The 19,532-nt window shown below is 46.3% G+C and overlaps 1 protein-coding gene across 11 annotated transcripts in view; it reads right to left on the bottom strand.

Moving 5' to 3' along the window:
* RALGPS1 (Ral GEF with PH domain and SH3 binding motif 1) overlaps positions 1–19,532 on the bottom strand; it is a 241,292-nt gene that overhangs the window by 144,831 nt on the left and 76,929 nt on the right. The gene's annotated exons all lie outside the window — the stretch shown is intronic.

A 19,532-nucleotide genomic window follows, 5' to 3' on the forward strand; every position in this document is an offset into this window, starting at 1 on the left:
TGACCCTGAGGGCAGGGAGGGCTGGATTTTATTCTGAGAAGGATGGGAAGAGATTGAGAAGAGGTAGTTCCCAAAGCCTCATGCTATGTAAGTTTTACTGCTCTAATAACATGCGTGCAGACATACCGAAACCCATGAAGTGCTCTTCTGCTGTGCTATGACCTATCTGTATTAGAATCTCGCACATGGAGTATCATGTGAGATCCATTTGCTTTAGTAATTTGAAATAAACACCTGCTAGGGGCTGTGTGTGTGGAGAAGGGAAGGGGGCAGGGCCCAGGGAGGCATGAAGACGAGGGCCTCCATCGGGCCTCAGCACCCCTGACTAGACAAACCACAAGAGGGGAGAGTCGCCAGGGACAAATGGCGCCTTCTGTGAAGTGAGGGTGTGTGATGAGGGGGAGATCACTGAATGAATAGAAGTAATTCTTTTTTCTCAGCGTTGAGTCATAGTTTCTATAGAAAAGCAACTCGATTATAGCCACCACTACTTCATCAAATCCCCAAACTACTGTCTGCTCAGAAAACATGCAGACTTGGGATCATGAAGATGATGCAAATTTCCCAAAACATTCCCTTTCCAGCCCCAGTGCTGTGCAGCTCTGCATAATTAGAACCAGCTGTCAGCGCAGGAGCAGCCAAGGGCGCCCTGAGCACAGGCTCCCATCCGTCCCTGGGATGGAGAGAGGGCCCAGGGACAGAACAGAGAGCACCCATCTGCAGATCAGCTTGCCCACTGGCAGGCCCGACAGGAGCCCCACAGGGCCACCCCTTCTTTACCCACTCTCACCCTGGGGATGAGACTCAATTCCCTTCCTCCAAATTCCTGGGAAATGTTTTTACCAAATTACATCATTCAGATATTCTCTTCTTAGAAAAAACCACTAGTGGTTTTCTTATTAGGGACCTAATATATGCTCATTACAGAAAATCTGAATAATGCAGAGAGCCCGCAGAAGGAAATTTAAGTCACCATTAGCCGAATACCCAGAGAAAATCAGAGTTTACATTTGGATCAGCAGCAATGACAGCAACAACAATAGCAGCGTTTACTGAGTGCTCATTAAATGCCAGGCACAAGGTCAGCAGTTTTACATGCATTTATCCGTTGTCACTGAATTCTCACAACACTGTCTGATAGGTACAATTATTGCCCCCTATTACAGATGAAAAGACAACAGCTTACTTGGAAAAGTTACATAATGTGCTCAAATCCTCAGATGTAGTCAATATGAGAACCAAGATTCACACTCAGGCAGGCCTGTTGGTGTCAGGAGCCTGGGCCCTTAGTCTGACAGTGGCCACTCCCCAATCCCGGTGCAAGGCGCACACACATGTGCACACTCATTCTCAAAAATTGAGCTCATAGTGTATGTGTGGTTTTATAACCTGCTGCTGTCCTTACTATGCTACCAACATCTTCTCACATCTGCCCCATCCCTCCTTTGGTGGAATTCCTATGATACACACATGACATCTCCTAGAAACAATTCATCATGTTTGTCTCCTTTGGTTTCCTTGGAGTTCTAAGAGAACACTGTAGCTCATCTTTTCACTCTGGTTTTGTGCAATCTCTAATCTGCAGCTCACTGTTTCCACTGCAACTCAAGTTTGGCAATCACGTTTTTCAGCACAATTCAGTCCTTCTCAACCTTGGTCTTCACATACTGTGGGGCTACCCTGAACACTGCCGGGAACACAGGAAATTTCTGGAAGTACCTGCTTCATGGGAAGGTGCAGGCAACTACCTAATCTTCTGTACTGCTTTCCAGGTGTTGGCCAAACTTTCCTACGTCTGGTGAGTATGCTAAACACCACATCAGAAACTGGAAAAGTTAACTCAAAGGTTCCAGAACCATATGATTTTACCAGCGAGTCCTCTCCAACTTCTAAAGAATACCTAATTCTTATACTAAATAATTTATTCCAGAGCACAAAAAATGACAAGAAAAAGTCCCAAACCCTAACACCTAACAACTTCAGAACAAGAGGGGGAAAGAATCATCCTACATGGATGAGTCCTTTCATACAAAATGCGCCAGAATTCATCTCCTCTTCCAGCGCTACCTACTTCCTCTGCTCATTCACAGCTACCCATCCCTCTCTGACAGGTACACTTCCTGCGCACACTCACACACTCACACACACACACACACACACACACACACACACAATCATCCCACATTACCAAGCAGGTCTGTCAAAGAAATACAAGGATAAGCTAATGTTATGAAAATTTTAGCATAACAACAGCGCATCAATAAATCAAAGAAGATAAGGTGATATGTTCCTCTCAGATACTTCAAGGTAATTAGCAAAATGAAACATTTGTTTAGATTTTAAAAAGGACTTAGAAGTTTAGTAACATCTATCTCAAGCTAACAAAGAGAGCCACTACATAATGTAAATTAAAATTAGAAACAACAGGTGGTGCAGACTTTCTCCACTAGGTTCCCTATCTGGAGCACAGAACACATAAAGTGACGGCACTCTCTCTGTTCTCCAGAGAATGGGGCCTTTGTTACAACGGACCTTCGGGCATTAGGCTTAATTCTCCCATGGATTACTGGCTGAGAAAGCCTAGAAGCTACAACCCAGAAATATCATGCAAGACACATATTTTACATTTTCTAATAGCCAGACTAAGGACATGCCCAGCCCCTCCCTGCAGTCAGGCCTGATTACATTATGGAGCGAGGCAGGGCTGCAGGAGGGAGTCACAGGGGAAGTCTTTATTCATCAAATTAATAGTTTCATTCAACATCACCCTGAAAGAGTGTTCCCCCACTCCCAGGAACTTGGTTTTTTATCACAAGCAGCTTGAAGTCCCTGGACAGAGCACGATTTCCGGATAAAAGCCAGACTTTTGATAAATTCCAGTAATGGCTACACAGCAGGACACAGCACAGGAGTGCTGGCTGTTCTGACATTCGAACTGCCTGATGGTGACCACAGACAGCCGGTGCACAGCCGATCGGGAGGAACAGCTCTTTCTAAAAAGCTGTTTCCTCTCCTGAACGACCAAAAGGAAAAACCAACCTTTCCAATGTTTGATCTATATAGGGATACTTATTTAAATTAGAAGTGTGAGGAAACCTTTCAGACATGGAGCCACTAGCCTTTGATGGTGTGAAACCACCTTTTATAAGACAGGGAGTGAGACCATGGCTTCAAGCCCAACCTCAGGCCCAGCCAGCTCCTCAACTGTCTCGGCCCCATCTAATCAGCAATCGACAGCCAGTCTTTGCAAAGTGCCTCCTCTGGGCCAGGCTCTGTGCAAGGCTTGGGGGACAGAGCAGTGAGCAGGGCATTTGCCTTCCAGTGGGGAAGAAAGACCTTGTTAATTATGATCGAGTTACTAAATGCCTAAGACAAGTTCAGAGTGTGAAGACAGAGTGCAACTCGGGGCTAGCTTAGCTAAGGAGCAGGGGGCTGGTGGTGAGCCAGACAACACAGAGGGAGTGGCATGGAGGGCTAGCACACAGGCAGAGAACAGCAGTGCACAGGCCTGGAAGCAGACCCAAGGCCCTGCGGGGAAGCTGGGGTAGGAGAAGCAGAGAAGCGAGTGGGGAGGGCCAGAGAAGGGCTGATACACCAGGTCTCGCAAAGCCTGCTCACCCATTCTAAAGACATGGAACTGATCCTATGGGCACAGGGAAGCCAGTGGAAATTCTGAAGCAGCTCAGTGACGGGGATAGAAATTTGAAAATTTTCTAGCCATGGAAGGGGGTGGCGGCAGAGTAGGATGAGGCCGAAGTGCGTGTAGAGATGCTGGTTGGCAGGTAAGCATATGCTAGTACACTGAGGAGGAAGTAAGAGGGCAGCCTGAGCTGGGAGGAGGCACAGAGGAATGGTAGATGGGGAGACAGGATGCAAAGCGTAGAGAATGCAGGAGAGGGAGGAATCGCTGATGACAAGTTTTTGGCCTGACTGGGTGGGCAGGTGTGCCATTACAGGGGTGGGAGACCACAGCAGGATTCTGGGAAAAGAATCACAGAATGGAGCATGGAGCATGCTGTTGGTTTGGAGCTTGCTGTTGCCGGGGGGCCTATAGGACTTTGGCTGCTGCTTGACCAGCTTCTTGAAGGAAGCACCGATCTGCCTATAGAACCAAGTTCCACGATGCCTGGGCACAGCATTCTGGACCTCCGCCATGGGACGACTCTGCCCTCTGGTCTAGTTTTCCACAATACCCTTCACCTCTCTTTTGCTCTAGCCAAACTAATCTGTTCACTGGCCCCAACTGCCTTACCTGTTTTCAAGCTGCTCCCTCCCTCCACCTGGAATGCCAGTTCTTGTGTCCAAATCATACCAACCTTTCCCGGCCAGAAGCAAGCAGGAGCCCCAGGATGCTCACCTCCCAAACAGCACTTAGTCTGCCCCCTTCAGTGTGGCCCTTAAATGTTATATATATTTCCTTACCTTTCTCATTCGGCCAGGGATTTCTCACCCATTCCTCAGTCCCTGAAACACCAGGCAGGGAGCCTCACACATAGTCACTATGTGGGAAACGATGGATAAGAGGCCCGGAATGTCTAAGCAAGCCACATGAAGATCATTTGGAAGAATATCTCCTCTAATTACATTCACATCTATAACTCCACGCGGAGACCTCAGACATCTGGCCCCTTTGCCCATCACCCTCCTCCAGATGCCACTCAGACTTCAAGGGCTGCCTGAACCTTGACTTTAGCACATACGCAGCCAAGACTGCTCGGCCTGCTCGGCCCACCCCCATGTCAGAGGGCAGTGGCTGAGAACCACCGCAGTCTTACAATCACCTGGGGTCTGAGAGGGGCCGTGGGGGATGCAGGCAGGGCTGGCCAGCCTGAACCCTGAGTGCTCCCGGACCAGGAGGAGGGCAGAGGGCTGAGGAGGGGGCCTGTGCTCTGCAACGTGGGCCAAGGCTGCAAGGGAAGTGTCTGGGCACAGCGTTCGGAGAGGCTTGCCCTCTCCAAAAAGTTTATGCACAATGCGGGGAGTGGCGGAGGGGCGGGGGGATCTCAACTGTGTTTATGAGTAGGTTTTATCCAAGAACCTCATATTTTCCACTGAAGGAAAAGCTGATCTACATATAAAGATTCAAACTTTCAAGACCTACACTCAAGAGAACGAAACAATCATCAGCCATAAATTAAGAGTTTGCTCTAAACTCTCACTTCCCAAGAACCAGGGCTTCGGGAGGGCTCCACACCCTGGTTGGGCCCTGCCTGTCTGCCAGTCTAGTCGGAAGGCAAACAACACAGGCTATTTGTAATGACAAGCAAACACTAATGAATTTCGGAGCACGTCTGGTGCTTGCATTTATGGATCATAAAATCATCTGGCTGCTTCTGCCCGGGCTGACATGCCAATGAGGCAACCCCAAGTATTTACAGGCAGCAAGGGGCTGCCAGGACCACTCTGTGAGGGAGGCCAGGGGAGGGGGGTCTGCCTGTTGATCTTCCCATTACATACAAACCCATTTTTATGCTCTGACATTCAGACTAAATCTTGGCATGCAAAATCCTATTAAACAGTATTTATTTTTTTAAATATCTTGGGGTGGGAGGGAGAGTCAATATAACTGTCTCAATTGCATTCAGGTACAAACCTAGTCAAACGGCTTTTTAAGTATCAGTCAGATATAAATAAAGGATTTTAAATGCAGTTAGATTTTTTTCCCCAGTTGGAGATATAATCTATCTAATATATACAACTGAATATTAAGTGTCGAGAGGAAGAGAACTTCCACACTCATCACCAGCCACCAGGGCAGCCCCCTCATTGCCCAGCAAGGCAGAGCCCCTTCCTGCCACGCTGCCAGGAAGGGAACCAAGGCGCTGAGACCCTTCCACCCCAAAGGGCTGCCAGATCAAGCTAGCCACTGGCAGTCTGGGGTCCCCAGAGGCCGACTTTTATCCCTCAAGGAGTCACACACCAGAGACCACGGGAAGAGTTACTAAAAATGCAGACCTAGTGCCTGTATAAGGGGATCTTTCTTAATCCTAACTAAATATGTAAAACTTACTTTCTAATGGGCAAGTGTTCCCACCTCTGACCTAAGCTATATGCAAATAAAAGCAGCCTAACAGGCTCTGTTCAGAAGCCTGCACAATATTATCATGAAAGGCACTGACTGAAGCAGATGGGGGTTTCATAGCCAAGGTCCCCAAGAAGCAAATGACATATGAGGACACAGGGACACTCAAGGACACTGGCTGCCCAGCACACGCCCAGCTTTTGATCACTCCTGCTTCTCTGCCAACTGCACCTTGCTCTAAACCCCATCCCAGGGTGGCAAGTCACCTTCAGTGACATAAACTTGAGCCCCATCAGGCCATTAATGATCCTTGTGTGCAAATTTGCATGTAGATGGAGGGGGGAGAAAAGCAGCAGCCCCCAGGGCTCAGGAGCTGCATCCGGGGACCTCCTTGCCTACCAGGAAGTCAGGGAGCCAGCATGGAAGCCAGGAAGGAGACGTGAGGCAGGTCAAAAAGGAAAGATAAAAGTGGAGTGTCTGGCCAGGCTTCTAGGCCCAGATCCCAGCCTCTATCCACTTCTAGCTTCCATGAGACACCCCCTCAGGCTTATAGCAAATTCCCCTTTTTGTTGGCAAAGTCCCCTTTTGTCAAGCTGGCTGGAAGCTGTTTTCTGTTACTTGAAAGTAAAAACATCCTGACTCACCTGGTTACCCACAATTTATTTCTCACAGCACGTCAGCCTGGGTGGCCTCAGTGGAGGAAGGGACAAGGGAGGAAAGAGGAGGGGTGGGCTGCTGCTATCAGGACACTCCTCCCCTCTCAGCATCACCCATCTGGCTGCTCTGGTTATCACTACAGCCACTTCTCTCAAGGCTACCCCTTCAGGTGTATTTTCCCCCAGGTCCCACTAGTATCCAAATACTTTGGCTACTAATGAGTCTCCAGTGGCAAATCAGCCCTAAGATCCCTCCCCGAGGCCAGGAGTCCTCCCATAGACAGATCAGCACTCCTAGACTTCTGCCCAAGGGCATGCAGTAATACCCACAGAATCCAAGACAGACATTTTCTATTTGCAGCCATGGCACTAGGTATCTCCAGGCAGGAATCTCACAGGCACCTCACATTCAACACGCACAAAACCAAATTCTCCAAGGGCCCCATCCCACCTTCCATCGTCTCCTTTCCTCCACCAGCCACCCAGTTGCCCAGCCTCTTTGAGTGTGACCCAGCCAGGTGGAATATTTTGTTCACTCCTCTGTCCCACTTGTCTTGCACTCTCACTTAAGGCCTTGATGGCACTCCCGTTCCTAGAAATAGTCCTTCTCCTCCCGTTCATTTGACCAAATCCACCTCATTCCGCAGGGCTTGGCTAAAAACCAGCCAAGCTTTCCTAACCGCCCCCACTCCCCAGACCACATGGATGCTCCTGTGTGTACGTGCAATCCTTTTTCTATTCTTTTTTAAAATATATTTTTATTGATTTCAGAAAGGGAGCGGAAGAGATGGAAGCATCAATGATGAGAATCATTGAGTGGCTACCTCCTGTACACCCTCTACTGGGGATAGAGCTCCCAACCACTGGTTCATAGGTCAATGCTCAACCACATAGGGAGCCACATCAGCTGGGCCCCCTTACTATCCTTTACCCCCTTACTATTCTTGAACTGTCTGTCTGTGCTCCCTCCCAAGACTATAGGATAGCAGCTAAGAATCTAAGTTGCTTGTCTTTGTACACTAAGTACTTGGCTATAGCTGATGTTGAGTAACTAATTGCTGACTGAATGAATGCTATCCTGTATCAATGAGCAGGAGGTGATGTGATTTGAAAAAGTGAGTTTTCCAGATAGAAATTCAATTTTTTAAGCACAGTAACTTTTTATTCAGTGAGTCCATGAAAATTTACTGAAAAAAATATTAATACTAAGTGCCCAGGACCATACCAAGCATTTAAGAGACAACACACTAGATGTGGTCCCTGCCCTTGAGTTTTAGGACCTTTGGAATTGAATGGAAGCTATGGGCTCCCTTCATAGTAAAATATGTGTTAAAAATTATGTGAAATTTTATACATAATTTATCTTCACATTAAATCTAAATGAAAAAATATTTTCAGAGATTATTTCTCTCTATCCTATTTTTCAAGCAAAAAAGAATTAATACTACCTGAAAAGAATTTTTTAAAAAAATCCAAACTAGAGCAAACATGAACTATAGCGCTGCAGTCTGGAATGAGAGGCAGTTATCAGGGGCTGACATGTGGACCCTCAACCCAGACTACCTGAGTTCGAATCTGACTCTGAGCAGATTAATTAACCCCTCTGGCCTCAGTCTACTCACTTGAAAATAAGGATAATAAAAGTGCCTTCCTGACCCTAGCCAGAGGGCTCAGATGGTTAGAGCATCTTCCTGATGCACCAAGGTTATGGATTCAATCTCCGGTCAGGGCAATACAAGAAGCAACCAATAAATGCATAAGTAAGTGGAACAAACTGATGTTTCTCTCTTTACCTCTTTCTCTCCCTTCCTCCCTCCCTCACTTAATTTTTTAAAAAGTGCCTTCCTTATATGACTATTATGAATATTCAATGGTTCAGTTTATGTAAAATTATTAGAATAGTGACTGTTCCAAAATAGTTATAATCACTATTATTGATTATAAAATTGAACTTGTGAAACACTCCCTGACATCTAACACATGATGCTCCTTGACACATAATATCTTGATATTCAATCCACTTGACTTTCTTGTTTTCCAACAGATGCTGAAAACTCGACTGCAAACCCCACCAGATTATCACTGCAAAGCCCACTTATGAGAGAGTCGGTGAGTGTCAGATGTCAAAGCCAGCAATGAGCCCTGCTGGCGTGGCTCAATGGTTGAGCGTCGACCTATGAACTAGGTCACAGTTTGATTCCTGGTCAGAGCATATGCCTGAGTTGTGGGACATGCAGGAGGCAGCCGATCAATGATTGTCTCTCATTGATGTTTCTATCTCTCTCTTCCCTCTCCCTTCTTCTCTGAAATCAATATATATTTTTAAGTTATTACTTTTAATTAATTAATTAATTGTTATTCAATATATATTTTAATTAATTTATTATTTAATTAATTTATTAATATTTAATTGATCTGTTTATTATCTCCAAGAGTTTTCCAGTTGAACCAAGTCCATGTCATTGTCTTTTCTCTGGAGCCACCAAGGAAAGCAACGTAAAGGTCTCTGTCGCTGATGGACTGCCCCCAAGGAAGGACTGTCAGCAAACTCCCTGTGTGTTTGTTGAGTGGAAGCAGCCTTCCGGGGAGAAGGGCAGGGCTTCTAGGTATCTCCAGATTCCTGCTGCTGAGACTCGGCACAACTCTGCCACTCGCGGCTGCACAAATATTTCCTCTAACGACAAAGTTTACCACCTTGTCCAGCCCAGGCTCCTCAGGGGGCAGCAGGGCCAAAACCGCCCATTTTTCAGAACCATCTATAATGGTGAGTTGAAAGATTTACCTCATTCACATGGCCAAAAATAGCTGGTAAGTAAGCCAAGCCATGAATGAATTCCTCTTTCTCTGTTTTGTGTGTTTTGCTTTACTTTCAAAGAAAAAAAAAGTAGGACTTCAGTCTGAAGTTCAGGCAAGTACGGTACCTCAAGGCTTGTGCTTGGAGAGCCGGGAGCTGGGCAGTGGAAGCAGCGTGCTGTGCTGCTCCGGTTCATAGCAAAGCCTCCAGAGGAGCGAGCGGCCGCTTAGGCCCAGCTCCGCCAAGACTGCAGGCTCTGGGGCCACAGCTGCCTCTGACAGCAATGCATGCGGCCACAGAAAGCCCAGTCCCGGTGGTAGGCAGGCCCCTGCTTCATTAAAGCTTCCAATCCAGATGTGTTGCCAGGCAAAGCAGAAGCTTCACCCACACAGACAGCCTTGACGTTCCTTTCAGTCAGAAGTTAGCGTGGCAAGGAAACCGTTTGCCATTTTGAAGACTTAGAAGTTTCCCAAAGGGTCTGCAATAAAAGAACTCTTCCTGAACACTGACAACATGCAGGTAACAGATGCCAGCAGGAGTTGGTGCATCAAGACCTTATGAGCAGTTTGGGCAATGAATTTCAAAAGAAATGGCGTGGCTGCTGACTCTTTCCATGACCCACTTCAAAATACCAGAAGATGGGGCTAGTCTAGAAATGACGCCATTTGACCCAGGAACTGCTTTAACCTCCTTCCTCTGCTCACGCCCTAACTCAGCCGGGTCAGGTCCCAGTTACGTGGCCTCACCGAGTTCTCTCCTGCAGAGTGGCTTCTTTCACGTGGCAGTGCACTAAGCACCTCCGAGGGGATTTCAAAACTAGGTTTCTGTGCTGGGGTAAGTCCAAATTTGGGAAAAGTTCCTGGCTTTCCGAGGGAAGCCTTCTCCTCAGTACATTCTCTTCTCCCTATGAGTCTTTGGAAGGTGGGGGCTCTTTCTCCTCTCAGGTGTCATGTGATCACTGACAACAGTACTACCACTGGACCATGAAACCTATATAATTTTATTAACCAGTCATCCCAAAAAATAGAATTATTTTAAATTTTTTTATCTTTATTGTTAAAAGTATTACAGACATCCCCCTCTTTCTCCCATTGACCCTTTCCACCCCTAATAAATTTAACTTAAAAAAGAAGATGGATGGATATGAATGTGATAATTCAAAAAAGTACAAAAACGAAAGTAGTCTTGCACTCTTTTCATTTGACATTTTCTGAGTTCAGCTGGAATCAGTGTAGACACAAACAGATGCACATGAGGGTAAAAGAAGTCAGGAGAAGAGGAAAAGAGGAGCAAAGAATAGAGTTAGACCCAACCAGGTCAATAATCACATTAAATATAAATCCCAATTAAAGGCAGAAATTGTTAGAGTGGATGAAAATGCAGAGTCAACTATATGCTGCCTGCCACAAACCCACTTTAAATACCAAGATACAAATAGGTTGAAAGTAACAGGATGAAATAGATATATCATGCTATATTAGTTCATTCAAACTGCTATAACAAAAATTCCATAAACGGAATGATTTGTAAACAACAGAAATTTATTTCTCACAGTGCTGGAGGCCGGGAAGTCCAAGATCAAGATGCTGTAGAATCAGTGTCTCCTAAGGGCCAATTCCTGGTTTGTAGACAGCGTCTTTGCACTGTGTCCTCATATGGTAAAAGAAATGAGCTGTTCTCTTTTAGAAGGTCACTAACCTCAATTATGAGGGGGGTCTACCCAAAGGCACTATATCCTAACCACCCAAAGGTCCATGTCCTAATACCACCATCATAGGAGTTAGGATTTCCACATATGAATTTAGGAGGCACACAATCATTCAGACCATAGCACATGCTAGCACTGATCAAAAGAAAAATGGCTATATTATCAACCAAAGTCGATTTCACACGAAGAATATTACCAAGGATAAGGCAGTTCATTTCATAATGATAAATGGTAAATTCAATAGGAGGACATAACAATTATAAATGTTTATGCAGCTAATAATAGAATTTCAAAATGCATGAAGCAAATCCTGATAGAACTTAAAGGAAAGATCGACAAATCTACAATTATAGTTGGAGATTTCAATATTCTTCTCTCAATAGTTAATAGAACAAATAGGTAGAAAAAAATCAGTTAGGATATAGATGACTTCGATAACACTATTAACCAACTTGATCTAAATTATATTTATAGAACAGTATGCAAAACAACAAAATACACATTTTTTTCAAGTTCACTCAGAACTTAATCAAGATTGACCATGTTCTGTGCCATAATACAAATCTCAATAAACTTAAAATAATTCAAAATATACAAAAAATATTCTCTAACTACAATGGAATTAGAAATCAATAGCATAAAATACTAGAAAATCCCCAAATATTTGGAAACTAAAGAACACATTTCTAAATAAAAAGGAAAATTAGAAAGCGTTTTTTTGAACTGATGGAAATGAAGTCCCAAAATATAATAATGGGGTGGTGGTGGGGAACAGTACTTGGAAGGAAATATCTAGCACTAGATGCCTACACTAGAAATAAAGGTCTCAAATGGTTGACCTCAGCTTCCATTTCAAGAAACAAGGAGCAAATTAAACTCAAAGTGAGCAGAAGAAAGGAAATGATTAAAAATATGAACAGAACCCTAGCTCGTTTGGCTCAGGAGACAGAGTGTCAGCTTGCAGACTGAAGGGTCCCAGGTTCAATTCCAGTCAAGGGTACATGCCTGGGTTGCAAGCTCAATCCCCAGTGTGGGGTATGCAGGAAGCAGCCAATCAATAATTCTCTCTCATAATTGATGTTTCCATCTCTCTCTTCTTTTCCTTTCCCCTCTGAAATCAATAAATACATATACTGAGTAGCCAGATTATTATGATCTCTGAATAAATAATAATCTGGCCACTCAGTGTATATCCTATATAATATTGTCCCCTCAACCTGGCCAGGCTGGCCGGATCCCACCCATGCACAAATTCATGCATATACATATAAATATATATATATGCATTCAGAGATCATAATAATCTGGCCACTCAGTGTATATATGAACAGAAATCAATGGATTATAAAACATAAAAGCAATAGAAAAAATTAATGAAACCCAAAACTTATTTTCGAGATCAATAACATCGATATGCTTAGCCAGACTAATCAGGTAAAAAGAAAAGAAGGCAGTTACTATTCATCTATGTAGAAAATCCTATAGAATCTAAAAAAAAATGTAGAATAAGTGAATTTAAGCAAAGTTGTAGGATACAAGGTCAATTAAAAAATAGGTCATATTTCTATAAACTAATGATGAGAAAATGGAATTTAACTTAAATAACATTTATAACAGCACAGAAAATAAAATACTTAGGAATAATAATATGTACACTATACACTGAAAACTATATAACATTACTGAAGTAAATTAAAGAAGACCCAAATATATAAAGAAATACACTATGTTCATGGTTGAAGTGATTCAGTATTGTCAAGATGCCAATTTCCCCTATATTGATCTACAGATCCAATGTAAGCACAACCAGCAGCCTATCTGGCTTATCATACAACTAACAAGCTAATTATAAAATTCATATGGAAATGTGAAGGAAGAGCCAAAACAATTTTGAATAGAACATGATTTAAGGACCACCTGATTTCAAAACAGTGGAAGGAGTTGGGGAGGAGGGAGCACAAGGAGCATGAGAATACTTTTGAGTGATGGGTGTGTTTACTTTCTTGATTTGATGACAATTGCACAGGTATATAAAGCCAAACTCACCAAATTGTCGTCTTTATTTATGTGTGGTTTATTACATGTCAATTAACCTAAAAATAAAAACTTTACAATATCTCATTCAGTCCTCATGTCCAATTCTTGGAGGCAGTCACATTATCACCTCCATTTTACGTACATGGAAACTGAGACCTAGATCACAGATACAAGCCTAGGTCCTTCTCACTCCAGAGCCCAGGCCCTTAAGCTTGAGGCCATACAGAAAGAAATACTTTTCTATCTGCCTCTCATTCATTCAATAAGTATTGACAAGTACTGGCAAGCATTGATCTTACAATGTGCCAGACTCATTGTGAGGGACACGGCAATGACAGGGAAGGTCTTCCCCGGAGCAGTGTCCCTGCTTTACCCCTATTCAATCCCTGACTTCTCTCCAAAGAGAAGAAATAACTTGTGGGTTTCTGCCATGGGCAGGCTGCCTCACCTGCCTGTGCAATCTCCTTTAACCATCACAGCACTAGGAGATGGTATCATTTCCATATCACAGACAAGGAAATACAGGCACTGGGAGGTGAAGGAACCTGCCAGGATCCCACAGCTAGAGAGCACAGAGCCAGGTTGCAAATGCAGACCTTCTTGCCCCTGAAGCCTGTGATCCTCCCATCACTCACTCCAAACTGCCTGGAATCCTGCTGTTGGTCCCGCCATCAGAGCCCAGCGAACCCTGTTTTCCTTGCGGACAAAATCACAACCAGGCGCCAAGTCCCCATGGATAAAAACAGCTGTTCACCAAAGGTTCTGTTTTGTGTTATTAATTCATTTAAAAGGAAATTTGGTTTCTAACCAGAACTAATGTCATATCCACACTCAAGAAAGGAGGAAAAAAATGAGTCTGGAAGTTGGTTTCATTGGATAAAACCTGCTGCTGGCCTATGTCTGCAGCCAGACTGACTCCTGCCCCGGCCCACTCTCCCCACCTCCTCGCAGACTCCAACCTCCATCTCCATCATGAGTGGAGCTGGGGGAAGCCCTTTTCCACTTTGCTTCCATTGTCACAATAAATTGTCACAATGAATACAGCAATTACTAGGAAATGAGAAGCAAATAACAAATGCAAACCCAGAGCAATAACAGATGAGACAGCTGCTCAGCCTTCCGGCTTCCGGTGTCAACATTAGCACCTAATGATGAGCATTAGGCCAAGAGCCATTACCCCACACACACACACCATGCCGGGCCCAACTGGAGGACACCTACCACCTAATTCACGTGTTTTTAACAGAGGGAGGCAGTATAGCACAGAAGTCAAGAGAATTTATTATTATTATTGTTACTATTCCTCCTCCTACTACATCCTAAATGTACTGAACAAACATCAGGCACTGCACTGGTCACAGGCTACGGGGTGAACGGTACTGCCATGATCCTCATATACTAGATGTTTATAATCTAGTGGTGAGACACACTTGACACAAGAATTATTCAAACTTTCCAGTGTCATATTTCAGCACCATGGTGAAAAGCCACTCATAGGAAGTCATGGGTGGTGAGGTGGGAGCGAATGGCAGGGCACCTATGCTACCCTGGAGCTAAACTGCTAATTCCTTCTCTTGAGGGGAAAGGAGCCGGGGAGTCTCTGTGAGAGGTGAGAAGAGCAGGTGGGAAGGTACTGAGATGGGAGGGAAGCGGGAAGGCTGCAGAGAGCAGGAGTGTGATGAGTGCTGTGGCCCTGGAGGCCAGGAGGGCTGTTGCCGGCCACCCTGCAGGGCCTGGCCGATAGGTTTGTATCCTCAAAACAGTGGGGCGCCTCAGAGGGTGCTGGGCAGACCGGAAGCGGTAAGACTCTGACTTTAGAAAGATGTCTCTGCTTTGGAGAGGAAGTTGGGGGCGGGACTGACCCTGGGGAGATGTAATTGAAGAGGTGGCAGTAACTTAGGCCAGGGGCAGTGCAGGGAAATGGGCTGAGAAAACTGCCCACATGTGTCCTGAGAGAGGGTTTTAATGATGTCAGCGAAATCGATCTCCCTGCTGGCGAAGCTCTTCCCTTCTCCCAGGCTCAGCGCTGAGATTCCAGGGAGCAGCGAAGACACACAGGGTTTGTCCAGAGTCCAACACTGACCTCGGCCTTCTGGAATGCCCGCTTCTTCAGAGAGGCAAACAGCATCCAGACAAAAGGCCAGAGGGTCAGGTTCCTGAACCCAGAGGCAGTGTTTTCCTGAACTAATGTATCATGCGGCCCAGGGGAAACTGTATACTTCCCCAGGAGTTTTCATCCTGCAGGCCAGCCCTTGGGCCAACTGGCAGACACTCTGGGGTGTCAAGCTCTGAGTGCCCCACAGCAACATGAATTCTATCTGGATAATGTCCCAAAGCATTTAGGTTCTGCCTTTTCCTTTAATACCAGGTTTTCAAGGCCACAGTAAGGAGGAGGGCCAGGATGGCACCCCTCACCCCCCCTCTTGACTGCCTTCCACTAACACAGAGCACCCGGCCTATGCCTTAACTCGGGTGGCAGATAGTGGTGACACTCTGGTCCCTCATCTCATGAGGTTCCCAGTCCAGGCCCACAGCTTTCCTCTAGGGAAGCGCAAACTTTCCTGGCACCTCCATCTCCCTCCACACTGCTGTCAGCTCTCAACCCTAGGGTGTCCTTATGCCTTTAGCTCTGGGTCATCGTCTTCTCTTCTCCCATCTGCTGTCATCTCCAGGGACGGCTCTCGGCACCTCAACCTTCTCCCAGAAAGACCATCATCTACCAACACAGCACAGCCATCACCCCTTCAAGCACAGTCACCTACAAGACCCTGAACTTGGAACTCCTGCTCTCCCCATACCTCCCCTCCTCCCTCTCTGTCCCCTAATCCTAATCAAATCTTTGCTTTGCCCACTGCTTGACTTCTGATTCCTCAGCCCTTTTTGTGTCTTTCAGGCCATCAGGCCTCCCCTTCCCCCAGGTAAAACACTGCTGACCACCTGCTTGACTTCAAGGCTACTTCCCTGGGCCTCTCCTATCCCTGGGCCACTTTCTCTGCCTCCTTATTGACTCTGCTCTTCTTCCTGCTCCCCGAATGCACAGTCCACTGCTTTCACTCCAGTCTCCCCTGGTCTCGGCTCCACAGCAGCCTCATAACCAGTTTAGCACCAGGCCCTCCCCTCTCTCTGTTACTACAACCCTTGCCTCACACAGGCTATTGTCTCCCTGTTTACAGTTGGTTCTGTCTCATTCAGGTGGTTAGAATGCATTTCCTAAAATACCAATCTGTCATGTCACTCCCCTTTTGAAGTTCCTCAGTGGATCCCCAAGGCTAACAAAGTAAAGCTCTGCTTCCTGCCATACCTACTCCCCCCCACTCTCCTTGATGCCACTGCAGGCCCCCAATACTTCTGGTCTCCTGTTTGTATCCATTCTGCCCCTCACTCTGGTTGGATTGTGCCAGTGTCCCTTCCTATGTGTCTGTGTCTCTCCAGCAGGTAGCACAGCAGAGAATGATGAGTGAAGGAGAGGTGAAGGTTGGTCTGACCCCAGGAACCCTGGCGGTGGGGCTGGAGCAGTGCTGGCAGGGGCAGTGAGAAGATGGGAAAAGCACAGGCCCTCAGAGCAGCTTCCCACTCACGGACTTTGGTACCCACTGCAGCTTGTTTGCATAACACTCAGACCCGCTAGATACCCATCCGTGGGCCTCTGTGACCCTGCATGCCCCCAGTGCCAGTGCCAGCTGGAAGAAATGACACACTGACTTCAGGCAACCCCTGGGCATGCCAACACCCCGGGCAGCGATGCCCTTGAGGAATAGAGAACCAAGAGAATGGCAGGCTCAGCTTTTCTTCTTCCCAGACACCAGCACCAACAGTCATGTTTAGTTTTGCTCAATAGATCATCGGCTTTTTCAATGAGTTATTCATTCTGCCTGAAATGCCCTTTTCAGCTCCCATCCCGTTCCCACATCACCCACAAGATAAGATCGCTTGCACCCTCCAGGGCTCCATGCCGACGTCCTGACTCCAAGGCAGAGCAAGTCTCCGTTCAATGTCCGCAGGCCCTCCGCGCACCATGATGCACAACTTCGTTGGACCCAGCTTCCCTGCCATCCAGGGGCCCAGCCTGCGTGTGAACTCAGGTCTGAAGGGTTCCAAGTTCAATGCTCTTTACATCTATGCTGCTGAAAGCGGCACCTGTTCTGGGCCACAGCTCCCAAACAGGCACCCCTGAAGGTTCTGCTGAGCACGACCTTGTGTCCTAATACACAGAGCCCAGGCGAACTTGTGCTGCTGAGGACTGACAGCCAGAGGTTCCTGGGAACACGGCATGTGGGCACTGACCTCAGCTCTTACATGCCCACTGTGAGGTAAAAACTATGATTTTCCCCATCTCATACATGAGGGAATCGAAGCATACCGTAAAAGAATGAGCAGAGTGTGAGCTGGAAAGGGTGAGGCCGGGAGCAAACCCAGCTCCGTCAGATCGCACCCTTCTCTTAAGCACACTGCGCAGCGTGAGTGGGCCCGCAGCGCGGCTTGGCCAGGACCCTGGGCTGAGCAGCGCACACGCCATGCTCCTTTTCAGCACATTCTAAGAACAGCAGTTCCCCCTTGATGCCGCTCCACATGGAAACTAATGACAAAACCAGTTCTGACATTTAAACTGGCTTCTGAGAAACTGTTGGACCTTCAGTTCCGTATTCTGGGAGTTGGGCAAAATGACAGACAGATTTATTTGGTAGAGAATGCTGGTGGGAACAAAATGCCACCGTGAAAATGTATCTTCTCGCAAGGCTGCTGCGACCCAGACCCCTTGGAAAGCCATCCTTTACCATGAGCCCTCACCCTGGCCCCCGCTCGCCAGGAACCCGCCCGTCCCCTGCAACCCAATCCACCACTGTGGTGCTAGGGTTCCAGGCCGCAGCTATAAGTTAAACACAGCTGTGAGCTATTACACTGCAAGTTGTATCTGCATTAGCATGCCAATCTTCGATAAAATTTTCACTTGTTAGAGTCACCAGGGAACAGGGCAGTTGCGGCTCCACATTTGCTAACTTCCATTTTCCCTGCTCCCTGCCAATCCTGAACTCACCGTCTGCCTGGCTTCCTCTAAGCCTGGGATGATGCTCTGCGGTCCCCCCCCCTGCAGAAAGGAGCAGAAGCCACAGTTCTACTCAGTTCTCAACAGCACTTGGAAATTTGAATCTTCAAAGGCTGAGCTCACCAGGCGAAACCCTGGCTTTGGGGAAAGTGGTGACACCACAAAACAGGCACCCTGGTAAGAATGCTCCCTTAATTGGGACTCACCCTCTGGCAATGGGCCTCAGAGAGTGTTCTGCTGCAGCACTTCTCTCATCCAGTCCTCCAGCCACTCTCCACTCATTCAACAAGTATTTACTATCAGCCTGTTCCAGGCACCGGGATTACAACAGGGTCTCAGGTGGCAGATCTCCAGGGGGCAGAGCCCTCCTGGTCTGCCCTACTGCTTCCAAAGGCCTCTGGGGGAAGTGAAGAGGGAGCCCCGCCTGGATGTGTCAGTTGTAGGCTTGGAGGGGAGAAGATATGAAGAGAAACTAAAGAATGGAATTGCAAAGAAGTGTTAAGCTTTAACAGTAGTCTGCTGGTTAATAATAACATTGATAGTTATTTTTAAACTATTTTTATATATATGATACAAAAATGTAATTATCTAATGTGGTTAGGAACCAAAACTGTCAGTGTAAAAAACACCATATAAAAATCAAGGGAAGTGCCCAGCAGGCATGGCTCAGTGGTTGAGCACTGACCTATGAACCAGGAGGTCACATTTCAATTCCCAGTCAGGGCACATGCCTGGGTTGTGGGCTCAATCCCCGGTGTGGGGCGTGCAGGAGGTAACCAATCAATGATTCTCTCTCAAGACTAATGTATCAATTTCTCTCTCCCTCTCCTTACCTCTCTCTGAAATCGATAAAAATATATTTTAAAAATCAAGGGAAGGAAGTTTACAACTCTGTAAGGTTAGATTGGAAGTGGAAAGATCAACACTGTACTGGTCATGTTTCTACAAGATAATGTGGTATAAACATAGAGCCTTCCAATCTCAGATGCTTACAGCAACACTATTTCATGTTCAACCGTCTGTAGGATGACTGCAACTCAACTGATTTCTGCTGGGTTCCCCTGGGCTGTGCCAGGCTGGGCTGGAATGCAGGCTTTGGATTTGGGATTCCGGCTAAACGAGCAATAGCTAACAGTACAGCACGGAGAGTAGGAATTCCAAGAGGACTGGTGGAAGCATGCCATGCCTCTGACCACTTTAGCTCACCCTTTGCATTACTTGTGCCTAAGTCACAGGGCCAAGCCCCAAATCTACACAATAGGACATATACT

Source organism: Pipistrellus hanaki, assembly GCF_964339955.1.
Source record: "Pipistrellus hanaki genome assembly, chromosome: 11".
NCBI lineage: Eukaryota > Metazoa > Chordata > Mammalia > Chiroptera > Vespertilionidae > Pipistrellus > Pipistrellus hanaki.